This window comes from Carassius auratus, unplaced genomic scaffold (assembly GCF_003368295.1).
Source record: "Carassius auratus strain Wakin unplaced genomic scaffold, ASM336829v1 scaf_tig00217031, whole genome shotgun sequence".
Taxonomy (NCBI): domain Eukaryota; kingdom Metazoa; phylum Chordata; class Actinopteri; order Cypriniformes; family Cyprinidae; genus Carassius; species Carassius auratus.
Window position 1 is genome coordinate 87,122 of NW_020528863.1, and position 17,414 is coordinate 104,535.

The following is a 17,414-nucleotide window of genomic DNA, read 5'->3' on the forward strand; positions in this document are numbered from 1 at the left end:
GTGTCAAACGCAGCACTAAGATCCAATAAAACTAATAGAGAGATACACCCACGATCAGATGATAAGAGCAGATCATTTGTAACTCTAAGGAGAGCAGTCTCAGTACTATGATACGGTCTAAATCCTGACTGGAAATCCTCACATATACCATTATTCTCTAAGAAGGAATATAATTGTGAGGATACCACCTTTTCTAGTATCTTGGACAGAAAAGGGAGATTCGAGATTGGTCTATAATTAACAAGTTCTTTGGGGTCAAGTTATGGTTTTTTTATGAGAGGCTTAATAACAGCCAGTTTGAAGGTTTTGGGGGCATATCCTAATGACAATGAGGAATTAATAATAGTTAGAAGAGGACCTATGACTTCTGGAAGCACCTCTTTTAGGAGCTTAGATGGTATAGGGTCTAACATACATGTTGTTGGTTTAGATGATTTAACAAGTTTATACAATTCTTCCTCTCCTATAGTAGAGAATGAGTGGAACTGTTCCTTAGGGGGTCTATAGTGCACTGTCTGATGTGATACTGTAGCTGACGGCTGAATGGTTGCAATTTTATCTCTAATAGTATCGATTTTAGAAGTAAATTAGTTCATAAAGTCATTACTGTTGTGGTGTTGGGAAATGTCAACACTTGTTGAGGCTTTATTTTTCGTTAATTTAGCCACTGTATTGAATAAATACCTGGGGTTATGTTTGTTTTCTTCTAAAAGAGAAGAAAAGTAATCAGATCTATCAGTTTTTAATGCTTTTCTGTAGGATATGCTACTTTCCCGCCAAGCAATACGAAATACCTCTAGTTTTGTTTTTCTCCAGCTGCGCTCCATTTTTCGGGCTGCTCTCTTTAGGGTGCGAGTATGCTCATTATACCATGGTGTCAAACTGTTTTCCTTAACCTTCCTTAAGCGTAAAGGAGCAACTGTATTTAAAGTGCTAGAAAAGAGAGAGTCCATAGTTTTTGTTACATCATCAAGTTGTTCTGAGGTTTTGGATATGCTAAGGAATTTGGATCAGGAAGATAACTTAAAAAGCAGTCTTTTGTGGTAGAAGTGATGGTTCTTTGATACTTGTAACAAGAAGTAGAATTTACAATTTTGGCTATATGAAGTTTGCACAGAACTAAATAATGATCTGAGATATCATCACTTGGCTGAATAATTTCAACACTATCAACATCAATTCCATGTGACAGTATTAAATCTAGAGTATGATTTTGACAATGAGTAGGTCCAGAAACATGTTGTCTAACACCAATAGAGTTCAGAATGTCTATAAATGCTGATCCCAATGCATCTTTTTCATTATCGACATGGATATTAAAATCACCAACTATTAAAACTTTATCTGCAGCCAGAACTAACTCGGATGTAAAATCACCAAACTCTTTAATAAAGTCTGTATGGTGCCCTGGTGGCCTGTATACAGTAGTCAGTACAAACATAACAGGGGATTTATCATTAACATTGGTTTCTCTGGATAATGTTATATGAAGCACCATTACTTCAAACGAGTTATACTTGAAGCCTGCCCTCTGAGAAATCCTGAAAACGTTGTTATAAATTGAAGCAACTCCTCCCCCTTTTAGACGCGGCTCGTGTTTATAACAGTAATCTTGGGGGGTGGACTCATTTAAAATAATGTAATCATCAGGTTTTAGCCAAGTTTCTGTCAAACAGAGCACATCTATATTATGATCAGTTATCATATTATTTACAAAAAGTGTTTTCGTAGAAATGGATCTGATATTCAATAAGCCAAGCAAAGCCAATAAAGCAAGCTTTATCATTTGTTTATCCATATTGCATTTGTTTTTTATTTGTTGAACCTCAATTAAATTGTTAGCCTTAATTTGGTTTGGACGTTTTTTGTATTTTCTAGTTCGGGGAACAGACACAGTCTCTATAGTGTGATATCTAGGTGAAAGAGTCTCTATGGCCTGAGAATGAACTGACCTCTGTGACGTGAGGCAGCCAGCAGACGATCGGTTTAGCCAGTCTGTCTGCTTGCTGACCTGGGCCCCAGTTAGTCAAGTATGAACTCTAAGACTACTTGCCATATTTCTAGAGAGAAGAGTGGCGCCACCCCAGGAGGGATGAAGACCATCTCTTTTAAACAGGTCAGGTCTGCCCCAAAAGCTCGTCCAATTGTCTATGAAACATATGTTATTCTGTGGGCACCACTTAGACATCCAGCCATTGAGTGATGACAATCTGCTATGCATCTCATCACCACGGTAAGCAGGGAGGGGACCAGAGCATATTACAGTGTCTGACATCGTGCTTGCAAGTTCACACACCTCTTTAAAGTTATTTTTAGTGATCTCCGACTGGCGAAGTCGAACATCATTAGCGCTGGCATGAATAACAATCTTACTGTATTTACGTTTAGCATTAGCCAGCACTTTTAAATTTGCCAAGATGTCAGGCGCTCTGGCACCCGGTAAACATTTGACTATGGTGGCCGGTGTCTCTATATTCCCGTTCCGTACAATAGAATCGCCAATAACTAGAGCACTTTCATCAGGTTTCTCAGTGGGTGCATCACTGAGTGGAGAGAACCTGTTTAATGTTTTGATCGGAACAGAAGAGCGGTGTTTTGACCCACGACTACGCTGCCTCACCGTCACCCAGTTGCCCTGCTGCAGGGGCTCTGTTGCCGGAACCGGACAATGTAAAGGAATCCCTGAGCTAGACACATCCAAAGCCGTATCTAGAGCCCTAACATTCTTACTGTCCTCAATTAAAGTTTGGATGCGTGTCTCTAATTCTGAAATCTTCTCTGTCAGCCTAACTATTTCCCTGCATTTATCACATGTGAATACCTCATCAGCGACATAGATAGATAAACTGTACATGTGGCAAGAGGTGGAAATAACGATAGCAGGCGAAGCCATTACTCACCGTGTTTGATGAAATATTCTTATTGCGGTTGTTTGATGAACTTGTGAAAAACTGCAGCATGAGAGAGGAGAAAAGAAAACGCTAATGACAAGCTAACGAGTGCTAACGCTTTGCAGGTGTACTACACTCACGGAAAAGTGAACAATCAAAGTTAATCTGATAAGATTGATCGATAATATCAGAAATATGGTGTGAATCAAGTTATATTTTACAACTTAAAAAAAAAAACAGACAGTGATAAAAACAGCTACACGAAGCTAAGATTAGCTACAGAAGGCCAACAGGAAGTAGAGAAAACACTGTCCAACAGCGACACCAACAGGCAGGACTCTTCCACAACTCTTCCTTTTCTCTGCCGGAGCGCAACAAGACCACACCCCCTGTTTGTGAATTCACGTGGGCGGAGGTTAGTCAAAAAACTGTTTTAGTGAAGTCATTACTGTAGGAACTAGAGGGATGTAGTCCAAATGGGTCATTTTTTGTAGGCGAATTCTGTTAAATAAAATATCTCGCTTAGCATTGAACTTTGAGCGTTAGAATTTTACAGATATTATTTATACTCTAACAACAACATTACACACTAACTAAAGTTTAAAACATGAGATCATGAAGAACGGGACCTTTAAAAAGATGAGAGAGGCCTGTAATTTTCATCATAGCTACACTTCAACTAAAAGAGACAAATGAAAAAAAGAAGAAAATCCAGAAAATCACATTGTAGAATTTTTTATGAATTTATTTTAGCAAATTATGGTGGAAAATAAGTATTTGGTCAATAAGAAAAGTTTATCTCAATGCTTAGTTATATACCCTTCGTTGGCGATGACAGACATCTAACATTTTCTGTAAGTCTTCACAAGGTTTTCACACACTGTTGCTGGTATTTTGGCCCATTCCTCCATGCAGATCTCCTTTAGAGCAGTGATGTTTTTGGGCTGTCGCTGGACAACAAAGACTTTCAACTTCCTCCTAAGATTTTCTATGAGGCTGAGATTTGGAGACTGGCTAGGCCACTTACGAAGCCACTCCTTCGTTGCCCAGGTGGTATGTTTGGGATCATTGTCATGCTGAAAGTCCCAGCCACGTTTCATCTTCAATGCCCTTGCTTCAATGCCCTTGCTGTTTCCACTCAAAATCTCACGAAATATGTCCCCATTCATTCTTTCATTTACACGGATCAGTCGTCCTGATCACTTTGCAGAAAAACAGCAAGCAAGCAACGTATCTTTCCGATCTCCTCTGTGGGACGCGAGACCGGTCAGTGTCACTAATTTCCAAATCGCTCCACCAGCATGCTCCGCTCCCACTACTCTTGGCCCCGCCCCACTCGTGACATACCCCCTTTGCAGGCTGTGGGGTACCCACGAGACTGCGCTCCACCCCCTCCCCTCCCTCCGGGGGGACCGTTCAAAGTGACCTGCGGGAACCTGGGAGTAGAACAGACGAGCCGAGAGAAAAGGAGATGGAAGGATGAGGGGAGAGGGGACGGCAACGGCTCCTCCGGTTTTGGGCAGCCGGTAGGAGTGACCCGTTCCCTGCTCCTCCCCATCATGGTGGACAGCAGCAGGCTCCGGCCCCCTGGTGAACGGCGCCGACTCTTCCGCTACCTCATGGATGGCAGCCACCCCTCCACATCGCAGCCGGCAGTGAGTTCGTCTGTCCCCAGCAACTCACTACAGCCCACCGCCTCGAGCGTCGACAGTGGCACACTCCCTCGACTTGCTCGATGGCACCACGGGTTCACCCCAGCGGCAAGGGATCTTCAGCAGTGCGTCCCTCCTTCCTCCCAGGTTTCGGCACCAGGGTAATGATATACAAAAACTTCAGAATCGCGGGAAGAAGGAAGCGGGAACCGGCAGACAATGAAATTAAACTTTAATTACCAAAATCAACACAAAACAGCGCGACAGCCCCTCGGGGATGACTGTCGCACACAAACAAAAACCAAAACACAAAATAAGGCCCAGGCCTGGTCCCTCTCTTTCTTCACTGTCATCGTTCCTCTTTTGTATCCTTCCGATCTCCTCTGTGGGACTCGAGACCGGTGAGTGTCGCAGGTGTCGCTCTTTACCAAATCACTCCATCGGCCTCGCTCCGTTCCCACGGCTCTCGGCCAGCCCCACTTGTCACATACTGGCTTAAGCAGGGAGACAGATCTAGCACTGCAGGATTTGAGTCCCTGGTGGCGTTAGAGCCAGAAATCTTGCTTGTTTGTAGGTCACCAAATACTTATTTTCCACCATATTTGCAAATAAATTCATTAAAAATCCTACAATGTGATTTTCTGGATTTTTTTTTTCTCATTTTGTCTTTCATAGTAGAAGTTTACCTATGATGAAAATTACAGGCCTCTCTCATCTTTTTAAGTGGGAGAACTTGCACAATTGTTGGCTGACTAAATACTTTATTGCCCCACTGTACATAGGGCTGTTAATCAAATTTTATGCGATGAAGTGGCATAAAGATTGAGAGAATAACTAGCAATTGCTTTCTATTTTTATTTTCATTGCTGGGAGGGATTCAAAGAGCCATGGTTTTTTAATTATCCATTTAATTACTGTTCTTACATAGCATGTATGCTGCCATGTAAGGTAAGATATTTATTGGATAGAAGTGAAAAATCATTTTGTGGCATCTACTTTAACTTCACTGTAACGTCAGATAGAATTAAAGTGTATGTGTGTTTGGATTATTGACCTAATGTGAACACAAAAACAGCTTCTTTTAACAGTATTTTAATACTGCCACATCTTGGTTAGAAATTACTGTCATTTACTTTAATTTGCATTAGAGACAAAGTCCATTTTAAGGGAAGTTTTACTATTCATATTTGCTAAGTCTCAAGGAATCCAAAGATAATTGTGCATCTGAAATCACATACTGTCTGAGCAGGTAGTACATTTGAATCTTAACTAGGTGACCGTTAGTAAAAGTATAGTGAATGAAATTTAGATGTGCTACATCTGCCATGGTGTTACTAGGGTGTGTGTAAGTCAAGTCAAGTTTATTTATATAGCCCTTTAAAACAGCATACATGCTGACCAAAGTGCTGCACACCATACCAAACAAAACATCCTTGTACAATACAATTTAAATGATAATAATAAAATATGAAAATAAACCAAAACAAAAGTAATAATAAGAAACATCATGCAATTTAAAACAATATTTAAGACTAAAAAAATATATATTAATTTAATAGTTAATATCAAATTACACATATGCCTGAGAAAAACAGTAAGTTTTAAGAGAAGATTTTAATGTAAGTGTAGGGGAAAGTCTAATAGACAAAGGTCGGGAATTCCAGAGCTTAGGACCAAGAACTGAGAATGCTCGGTCACCTTTGGATTTAAGTTGAGATTTTGGAACATTTAATATCATCTGAGTGGAAGATCTGAGCATTCTCACTGGACAATATGAGTGGAGAAGGTCTGAAATATATGAAGGGACAAGACCATGAAGTGATTTAAATACAAATACTAAAACCTTAAAATCATGCCATGCCATGAACATGAAGTGATGATAACACAGGTATACGTAATATGTTTCTCTTTTTTTGTCCCTGTTAAAAAATGAGCCGCAGCATTCTGTACCAGTTGTAATCGCGAGAGCGAGGACTGATATATTCCAGCATATAGAGCGTTATAGTAGTCCAGCCTGGTTGAAATAAACGCATGAATAACAGTCTCCAAATCACTAAAGCTTAGAATATTTTTCAGCTTGTGAAGTCCCCTAAGCTGCAGAAGACTGGCTGTAACTACAGAGTTGATTTGTTTATCAAATTTTAATTCAGGATCAAGAGTAACTCCTAGATTTACTTTATCATGAATGCTATCTTGAAGGGGGCATAGGGTAGAACTTATATTATTTAAAAGGTGTGAAGTGCCAAACAACATATCACCAGTCTTCTGATTTAATTGAAGGAAATTATTGTCAATCCAGGCCTTAATGTCCTCTAAACAAGCTAGCAGAGAGGAAACTGAATCAGTACCTGATTTTAATAGAAAATAGAGCTGAGTGTCATCGGCATAAATGTGATATGAAACTTTATGGGACACAAAAATTAAACAAAGAGGGAGTAAGAATAAGGAAAATAAGATTGGGCCCAGAATTGAGCCCTGGGGCACCCCACAAGTGATGGGAACTGAGCTTAATGAAAATTCTCCAGTTTCCATCAAAAAATTCCTGTTTGCGAGATGTGATGCAAACCAATCTAGTGCACCAACACGAATGCCAACTTCAAGGTCCAATCTCTTTAACAAGATATGATGATCCACAGTATCAAAAGCCACACTTAAGTCCAATAATAGAAGAATAGTACAGTTACCAGATTCTACAGATAGTAAGAGGTCATTTACTACCCTCAAAAGTGGAGATTCAGTACTGTGTTTAGCTCTGAAGCCAGACTGAAAGGGATCCAGAATATTGTTATAGATTAAATAGGGGATAATTTGATTTAGTACACACTTTTGCAGAACTTTGTGCAAAAATTTAAGTTTATTAAAATCAGAAAGATCGAGATTAGCTTTTTTGAGTAAAGGATTGACCAAAGCCTGTTTAAGGTAGAATGGTACAGTACCCGTTTGCAAGGAGCTATCGATAATAGAAAGTAGACTTGGCAACACAGAAGACAGAACATCCTTTATTAACTTTGTGGGAATGGCATCAAAAGAGCAAGTGGTTGGATTCATGTTAGAGATAATGCTCAACAGCTTAGAGTGTGAAAATTAGAAAAAGCAGAGGGGCAAACATTTGCATATTGATAATTCTGAGTTAAATTACTAGAGATCTGTGCCCTAATTTGAGTAACTTTGTTTCTAAATAAGTTACAGAACTTCTCACATAAGTCTAGGCTAGGTTCTCGGCCAGCCAGTCTAGAAGGGTTTAATACTGAATGTAATGTAGAAAATAGTATTTTAGGACAATGGGAATATTTTGAGATTATGTTAGAGCAAACTGCTTCTTGGAAGTCAGACAAGTTGCTCTGTAAGATTTGATTTGAGATCTGTAATTTGTCCTTTTTCCCATTGTCTTTCTGCTCTTCTACATTTTTTCTTAACTTTTATGTCACTATTGAACCATGGTTGATTTTTTGATTTCAGATTTTTGGTTTTTGTAAGGGGCAATTATGTTTACAATTTCTGAATATTAAGGATTGAAACAATTTACCAACTCATCAACATTCTGATTCTGCAATGATATCATATCACTATAAGCTGGAAGGGCCAAAAAGCATCCATAAATTGCAAAGCAGTGGAAGGGTTAATAGTCCTTGAATGGTAGGTATTAGGCTGGTTTACATGACTAGGACAGGAAATCACACTGTCAAACAAAACTGGCCAGTGATCAGACAACCCAGCATCACTCACAGATATATTAATGATATCAAGGCCTAATGATAAAACCAGATCAAGCGTGTTACCCAGTTTGTGTGTTGGTCCTGATATGTGTTGTGTGAGGTTAAAAGAGTCTTAAAGATGAATGAAATCTCTCACAAGAGGTTTCGAAGGACAACAATAATGTATGTTAAAATCACCAAGAATCAACAACTTGTCAGTACTTGAAACCACATTGGATAGAAAATCTGAAAACTCTTTAAAAGTCTTTAACTTTTGGTGGTTTATACATTAAATCAAAACACAAAGCAATGGGCTAGTAAGATCTACTTTACACATTAAGACCTCGAAACTAGTGTAAGCATCAACTGGTAAGATCTTACATTTGAAACAGTCCTTAAAAATGACCGCAACACCTCCACCCCGCCTGGAAGTTCTAGGGCAACTATAATAGTAACAGTGTACAGGGGAAAGTTCAAATAAAGGGCTTAAGTCATTTTCTGTAAGCCAGGTTTCACTGATGAACATGAAGTCCAGAGTGTTTGTTACAAAGAAGTAATTTAACAGAAATTTCTTATTTGATACTGATCTTGCATTTAACAAGGCCATTTAAACCTCTGGCTGATAGCGGAGCGAAGTCAGGATGAGGCATCTCTGGCAATGAGCGAAGTTGAAATTCACCCCGCACGGAGTCGAATGGACACCACAACAGTCGCTTATTGGACGATATTACAGGAATATTGCCTGGTAATACAGTCATAGTTGATCGTGTAAGCTGCGCAAGGTGAGCACTACGGTGCACATAATGTGAGCGATGAAGAATACCTAGATAAGTAAATGCCCACCATAAGTAAATGTCTGATGACAAGCATGTTCCTGACCGATTGGTAATTCGAATTAGTTCAGAGTGCCTGGTCTGTAGCACAGCTCATAGTCGTAAGCTCCAATAATCAAACTCTAAACGTAGCATTTGTGGTGAAAAATGGCAGGCGTTAACTTTCAAGGGTCCAAGCATGGGCTTGTGGTCCAGAAGAATAACAAAGTGTGAGACTGCAAGATACTGGTAAAACTTTCTGATATCAAAAATAACCGCAAATTATTCTTTGTCGGCCTGGGCATAATTCAGCTCAGTGGTGATCATTGTTCTGGATGCAAAGAAAAGGGGCTTTTTCTGGCCATCATTTGAAAAAGGAATAATAAAGCCCTAAGCCAATAGGGTGAGGCATCGTTAACCACTACCAGGGGTTTCTTTTCATCATAATCTGCCTGTACCTTATGCGTTTTACTATTTTGGCTGAACACAAGTGGAATGGTTAAGAAGGCAATGCAGGGGTTCAGTGGCTTTGTTGGGAAGACTGCAGTTGTAAAAGTTTTAGTCACAACTGGCTTCAGCAAAGCATTTCAGTAGAACCCTTAGCCGTGCATTATGTTCCTCGATGGATTTGTCTGAAATTACAATTTCATCCAAGTATTGCTAGGACACATGGGATTCCTGCGAGCAAGGTGTCCATATATTTTTTAAATATTGAAACCACTGTTGACACTTATCAGACTGCAATCATAAAGCTTGGAAAAGTCTGTTTTGAGTGTAACGGATATGCAGGTCATCGATTCATGGGTTAAATTCAGGCATACAAATGAAACCTTTTTACACTAAATGCCTGGCCTGGCACCAGCCTGGCTGGGCTTAAATTAAATTAAATTATTTACGATACCCGTGCGAGCCTCAAAGGAGACACAAACCCACACACACACACACACACATAAGCACACACACACAAACAAACTTTCTTAATGTCTTTACCTTCGTTATTTTATTAATAAGATGTATTTTGAATATGTTGTGTATTGCATAAAATGGTTAATCCTGTGTAAGTGGTTAAAGTTGCTGAATTGTAAATGGGAAATGTTTTAAGCATGAATGTTCTCAAAAAGAACCATGGGTTGTAATCCTACCCCTGACCAGCTCATAAAACTTTATGACCCCTTCTCTAATGTGATTGTTTAATAGTGGAAATCTAGATGTTTCAGGTCAACTACTGATTGACCCACTTAGAAGGTAAGCCATCTAATGGCAGTCTCCTGTTAAATCGACTAACAGATCTCTGTCCTTTCAATTCTGATTTGAACTGCATGTCCACTTTTACCCTTTTGGATTAATTTCACCCTGTTTGATTAATTTCATAATTATTAATGATACCTTACAGCTATCATTGGTTATTATAGGATATTATTCAGATTGTCCTTTTAATTCTTACATGCTTATTTTAAATTTTGATTTAAACCAGTTTTGAATTTTTAATTTGAATTAAGTTTTCTGCTCACCAGGTTAAGCACAGAGAGGCAGTACTCCCCCCTTGTGGTGAAAACCAGCTACTTCTTCTCCCGTGTTTCATTCCTGTCTTTTATTTTGATTTTTATTATTTTCTTCTCTCTTTTGGCTTATTTTTGGTTATTTTGATAATTACTATTATTATCATAATTCCTTTGTTTTGTTTTATCATTATTAGGTAAAGCTGTTACGTCTCAATTCTACATATATATTTACTCAATTGATGTTACACAAACCAAACCTTAATTAACTTTAAGTTTCCTTTGTTCATCCTTTGTGTATTTGATTGTAGAACTCCCTTGGTGATTGGACAGTCATCTCAGGTTTCCAGTGAGCAAGGCTGCCCGACCGGTGTTACCGACACTGGCTGTGAGTGAAACTCGGTTCCTCTTGTCTCTGTCCATTTGTGGCACGCATAGGAAACATCAGCAATTTGGCACTCCAAAGGTTGTGTTAAAAGTCACAAGCAGTTCAAGAGGGCTCAATGCCAGAGTAACGGAGGGCCGGGGACACTGCGGTTGAGTGTTTGGGGAGCGCCAGAGAGGTTGACCAAGCCACTGGTTTCCACCTGAATGACTTCAATTCACCCAGGTGAACCAAATGTGATAAAACCCATCCACTTATTATAAGCCACAGAATATTAGATATTCCCCCGGATATATTTTAAGTGTTTGACCCTTTTGCTTCTTAAAGCCACACCATATTTCTAGGTTTCCTACCCAGATAGCCCACTCATCTGTTGGCCCTATCTTAAAACCTAGCAGTAGGCTTAGGCCTCCTTATTCTCACTAACACATTGTGTTTCTATTGTTTTTATCTCATTTCAAGTGTTGCGTTTCACTTTGATCTTTTTCTATCCTCTGTTCTGTTGTGATTTGTTTCTTTCATTTCACATAGAGACAGTAACCTGTGAGAGCCACCAAGGAAGCTAAATAGTAGAGCGAAAACCAGCAGTGTCATCACGCGACCCGCTAGGCTACTGCCTGTCAAATCTCCATTTCAGGTCCTTCGTTGACCCAAGTTAATTGGCTACTGAACTGTCTGACTGTTTGCATCAGTTAGCCCCAAAATTCTCATAAACGGCACAGCCCGTATGAATATAGCTCGTTAACCGTAGAATGAACTTGCATTGGTCTTTTTGTGTGTGTGCTGTACTTCTCTCACCAACAGTGAAGTCAGGATGTTCCAGTCATCCAGTCCAGCAGTCCACGGGGGCCACCTCTCAAAATGGTTGAAAGCAGTGACGACCCCCTTCCTGCCCAAGGATGCCAGTAACCTGCAGCACCCAGAGCAACTAGACACCGAGCTAGATGAACTGATGGCACACGATCCAACCCAGAGTCGTCTTGATCAGCTCCTCCTCGAGACCCAGAACCAGCGCGAGAAAGAGGACGACACAGATCCAGAGCTACAGAAAGAAGTGGAAAGACTTCACAATTCCCTGCAAGATCTTCGCCTCGACACAGATCAAAGAGAACAACTGGAGAGAGAAGCCAGAAAAGAACTCAACAAAAAACTCCAGCAAGGTGATGCTCTCCTAAAAAGAGCAGAGACTGAACTGAAAGAAAGAGACTTTAAAACCTGGGCCTGCAAAACACATTTGCAAGCGGCCCGAGCTAAAATCAACAAGCTTACTCTGCAGAGAGACGAGCTCCAAGATGAACTTGACACTGTTCACACAGAACTGAGACAATCTCACAGATTACAGAGTGGCTGGATCGGAGAAATGCACACCACAAAGCTTCTCCCAGCCCGCCACTCCAACCCTTTCAACCAAGAACCCAGAGCTGAAAAAGGGGGTGTAATCTCACAGCTCAAGAAATCACCAGCCAGCTTAAAAGAACACCAGTCAACAACGGAGGGGAGAGAACCCTTCCAGAGAACGAATGCCACGCATGTGATGTGCATTGTTTTCTGGATCGTCACACAGAGACTGTCAAAGCGTACTACCAGCAAATGCTACAAACTTTGATTGTTGAATTCTCTGATCCAGACTCAGACCATGGGCTCCTTATTGCTATGGACCTCAAACAGAGCCGACTTGAAAACCCACAGACTTTCTGTAGTCAGCTACGAAAAGCCTACTTCGGAGCATGCAACGAACCCGGTATGGAACAGGATGTCAACTTAAAAACTCTGTTCCTTCGAAACCTACGTGCCAGTTGGAGATTTCATCTCAGAGTTCCAGCGTGTCTACGTAACAGGACTACACAAGAGTTACGGAACTTGGCCCACAAAGCTTGCACCAAGCAAAAACTATTTGTGAAAAGACTGTGAAAAACCCCAAAATCTCTGTCTCTGAGCACTGCTTGGAGCTAACTCTAGAGGGCGCCCTACAACACCACAGTCCCAGACCTTTTAACAGAGAGTCAATACCGTTCCAAGCCAGCAGAGGGCAACACAATCGTGGTGGTGCTCATCCAGTGCACCAGAGAGAGCGATTCTGCACACCCTGAAGTAGACAGCAAACGTCCTCACACCAGGTAACACAAACACAAGGTACCAGAAAATGCTGCTTTGACTACCTGCCTTCGCAGCGAGCTACACAAGACTGGTCCTAACCACCCATCGATCGTCACACCTGCCCTGATGCCAACATTCCTGGGCAGCCTTGTCAAAAAGGGGGTGGGCCGAAAAGGAGTCAGCATGGAAGACCTGATCGACACAGGATTAAACCTGACGGTGATCTCATCTCACCTTTTCAAAAGACTCCAATTTGAAGCTAAGAGACAAGATCGAACTCTTACTCCTCAAACTTATGAACTGAATGTACAGTCGTACAGCCAGAATGACATCCGGTTTGAACCGGTTGTTTCCATTCACCTCACAATCGGTCTGATAAGTCTAGTACATCCCATGTATGTCTCACCAATGAACACTCATACATTTCTCATCGGCAAAGACCTGCTAGACCACTTTGACCCTTTTCTGAACTTCAAACAGCTAAAAGACTTTGCTCAAGTGCGAGAACCTCTTTCCCTCCAGCCACACAGGTTGCCAGAGCCAGACTGCCAGGTCACAGAGGTCACGGGAACCCCAGCACCCAGCCGTGGCTCAAGTTCAAATTCAAGCCCCTGCACCTTAGTCAACAAACAGGGTACGGTGGTACCAGCTTACGCCAAAGGGGTCGCTGTTCGGCTCAACCTGCAATGTGGTCAAACCTTAAACCACACGCTGGGTTTCTCCCAATCCTCACCTGAATGTGTGGAACTCGGATTCACACTTGAAGCCACACCCCTCACTGAAATGTCATCTTGTATAGTCTACATCCTGTGCAACAACTGCACGGCAACGGACATCAACATTCCCAAGGCCTACCGGCTGGGATGGCTAGTGAGCCATGACTTTAATGACTTTGGACTAGTACTACCTGTCATTGAGCCCATTCCACCTGCACTGATACCCGAAGGGAGTACAAACAACATATTGTGCACCCTTCAAATTTGTCGCCATCACATCTGTCATGTCGGTGAGCAAAGACCATGTGTGCAGAATGGATCTGACAGATGACCAACACCTCGCAGTATACACACCATCAGTCTCCCACCAGAACTTCAGTGAGACTGATGAAGCTGCTACACCTCTCAATACCAAACTGACATTAACACTTGGTGACCGTCAGTTCACCTTCAACAGGTGTCTGTTCGATTATGCCAACTCACCAGCTGAATTCAACATCTGTTTGAACAAAGCCTGTACAGACTCTAACTATGCTAGACTCAGTGTCGTGTGCCATCTTCCATGCTGTAAACAGAATGGTTTCAAAACTGCAAACAACAAGCATGTCAAACACCAACACCTGTTCCAGCAATGTGATAACATCACAAAAACATACAATGTGACCGTGTACTGGAAGAAGGTAAAAGGACACTCGAAGCTACCAAGTCGAGACAAGGACTTAAAAGATCACACTGAAAACTGGTGCACTAAACAACATTCTGTGGTCACTCCCAACCCACCCACCCACCCACATTCAAGGTTGAAATGATTACACACAGCATGAGAACTTTACTAGCTAAACTGTCTACCTCAGAAACGCTTACGCTGGCTCCGTTGTCTACACAGACCAACATAGCGGACATGCGGGCTTTAGAAACCTCCATAATTACTTTGCTTTACCACCTCTCAGACCCCTCCATCCACCCTGGCAACCAGTCTACAGTCACTTACAACCAACGCCCCAGACCACTGCATGATACACAAAACATGCTGCGTGCACAGAACAATATTGTGGGTTGTGCACCGTCTGACATCACAATGCCAAGGCTTTTAATGCCACAGAGCAAAAGGGGGATAATGCCAATATATTTCCATGACGCAGCATGTGCTGCACCACGCAGCACCAGAGCCACTGACAAAACACTGAAGCAAGCGTCATGCCAGCAGCAAGATGTGGCAAAACAGGGGCCAGGGCGAGCTAAACCCAGTCGCCGCCCACGAAGCAAAGAGACTGCCCTGTCCAACCAAAGACAGTCCTCGCTTGTTTCTTTCTCCCCTTTCTCTCTCTCTCTCTCCCTATTATCTGTACCAGGATGCTGCTGTGGTTTGCCGTGCTGTGCTGTCAGCCAAAGAGAGGACAGCTGCCACCGAGAGAACCACTGAGACTCCTGTTCACCGATGACAGGGCACACTACCCCAGCACTGTAACCGAATACAGCTGTACAGGGATCCGATGTTGTGTATTGCATAAAATGGTTATTCCTGTGTAAGTGGTTAAAGTTGCTGAATTGTAAATGGGAAATGTTTTAAGCATGAATGTTCTCAAAAAGAACCATGGGTTGTAATCCTAACCCTGACCAGCTCATAAAACGTTATGACCCCACTGGGCAACAGGACAGGAAAGAGCCCGTTCACCGGTACCTTTTTCTCAATGTATCCTAAACTATTACTTTTTCAATGTGGTCTCAATGTATTAAGTATTGCTTTTGGTGCATTAGAGATTCCCCATATAAATTGGAGAATCTGCAGTTTTTATCGTGTGCTAATCAAACGTTAAATGTGTGTAATTCTGCATTTGAATATAACTTTTTGTTTCTATCAGTTATATATGTACTGTTTGGTGTTTTTGGAATTTTCATGTTGTGATCCAACTATCCACCTGTATAAAAGGTGTGTAAAAATTTATTAATCTTGAATTACGAACTTGCTAGAATATCACTGCTGAGATCTGACAAGCCCTAAATTATTAGGGTGGGTGTTTCCACAGAGACAAAGGAACTTTTTCCCGCTTCAGATCGCGGACGTTCATTGGTTGTTCACGCGAACAGAGGCGTGAACCATTTCAAGCCATAAGAGCCGACCCAAGAAGGTCCGCCTTCTCCTTACTCCCTCTGCTAACCTGCTTCGACCCTCGTCGCTTCCGCTCGTTCCTCTGAGCGGCCTCGGGCCGCTCGAATATCGCCATCCCTCTCAGCCGGGAGCCATTCTCATTCTCAGCCATTCTCATGGCTCCTTCGGAAGCTTTCGTTTTCGTTGTTTTGTTTCTTTTCTTTACTAAGTTTATTCAACTATTGGCCTCTCAACACAAGGAAGACGAATTCTGGAACACTGTTTGTTGAACCTTTCAAATACCGCGCAAAGACAAAAGACCACGCTGCTCCAGCACACCCACGCTGGTTTCAAAAGACCAGCGCACAAAGCATCACAGAAAGACCACGCTCACGCATGCTGGACCATGCAAGTATCTTTCTCTATGGAGATTTAAATGCTGCTTAAAGTTTGTCAATGATTTGAGTCGTTGTTGGCGTCCAAGGGTTCTGTCTGTGAGTTTGCATAACTGAGCTCATTCTGAGACCACGCTCTCTCTCTCTCTCACCTCCCTCCTCTCGCATTCATTCTCTCCCTCTCTCCCTCATTTGGATTCCGTTATGTCTTGTACAAAGTTTACTGTCTATAGTGTCGTACGCGTATTTACTCTGTGTGATTTGTAGTTTGATGTATTATTAGTTCAATTATTAAAAACCCATATATTCACATTACGAGTCAATGAAGTGTCTGATCTTAGCTACAAGCTTTATTTTGAGTAACTAAATTTATCATAATGATAGGATAATGTTTTCATGGCCAGAGAATATTTTTCCTTGAATTATAAGAAGTGATAACTTTATTGAAAATTGATAAGTTAATCTTACGGCCGTTTGCTGGACAAACCACTGTTGGATTTGCAGTAATTTACAGTAAGAGATATCACAATAATTGATATGAAGAATGGAATATTGACATATTAATGAGTAAATTACAGTGCCCTATAATGAGTTATTGATAAATGCAATTGAGCTATTTTTCATAATCAATAAAATTTAGTGTAACTGTCATATGAGATATATATTAATCATATTCCTGATTAATTATTCAAATTCCCTATATATCATTTGAGTTAATTATTATGTACAACCCAATGCGGCTACAGAGTGTTAATAGTCATTTAGTGGCTGCTTTGTCATCCAATGGAAGCTGCTTCAAAATTATTTGAGCCACCAATTTATTCAGCTCCTCATCAAACTGTAAACGTAATGTGGAATATGTTTTAGCACCACACACACTGAGCAGCATGGAACATTTCTTTGCATCACCCTAAATTTCATTTGCATGGAAAAACATTCCAGTCTTTCAATATATATATTCTTCAAAAGAATTACTTGAGCATTCATCAGATTCTTTGATGTGGCCGAGCATAGTCATGTTGGCAGCTAGACAGCAGTGTATTTCATTCACTTTAACAGTTGTCATCGACTTATCTGCACACTTGTCGCCAGTGAAAGATACTTAAATGATGGGGCTGCTGTAATCTAAACTTTTACTGAAATCAATCTAACAGGACTAAAGCATACATATGATGGACATTTT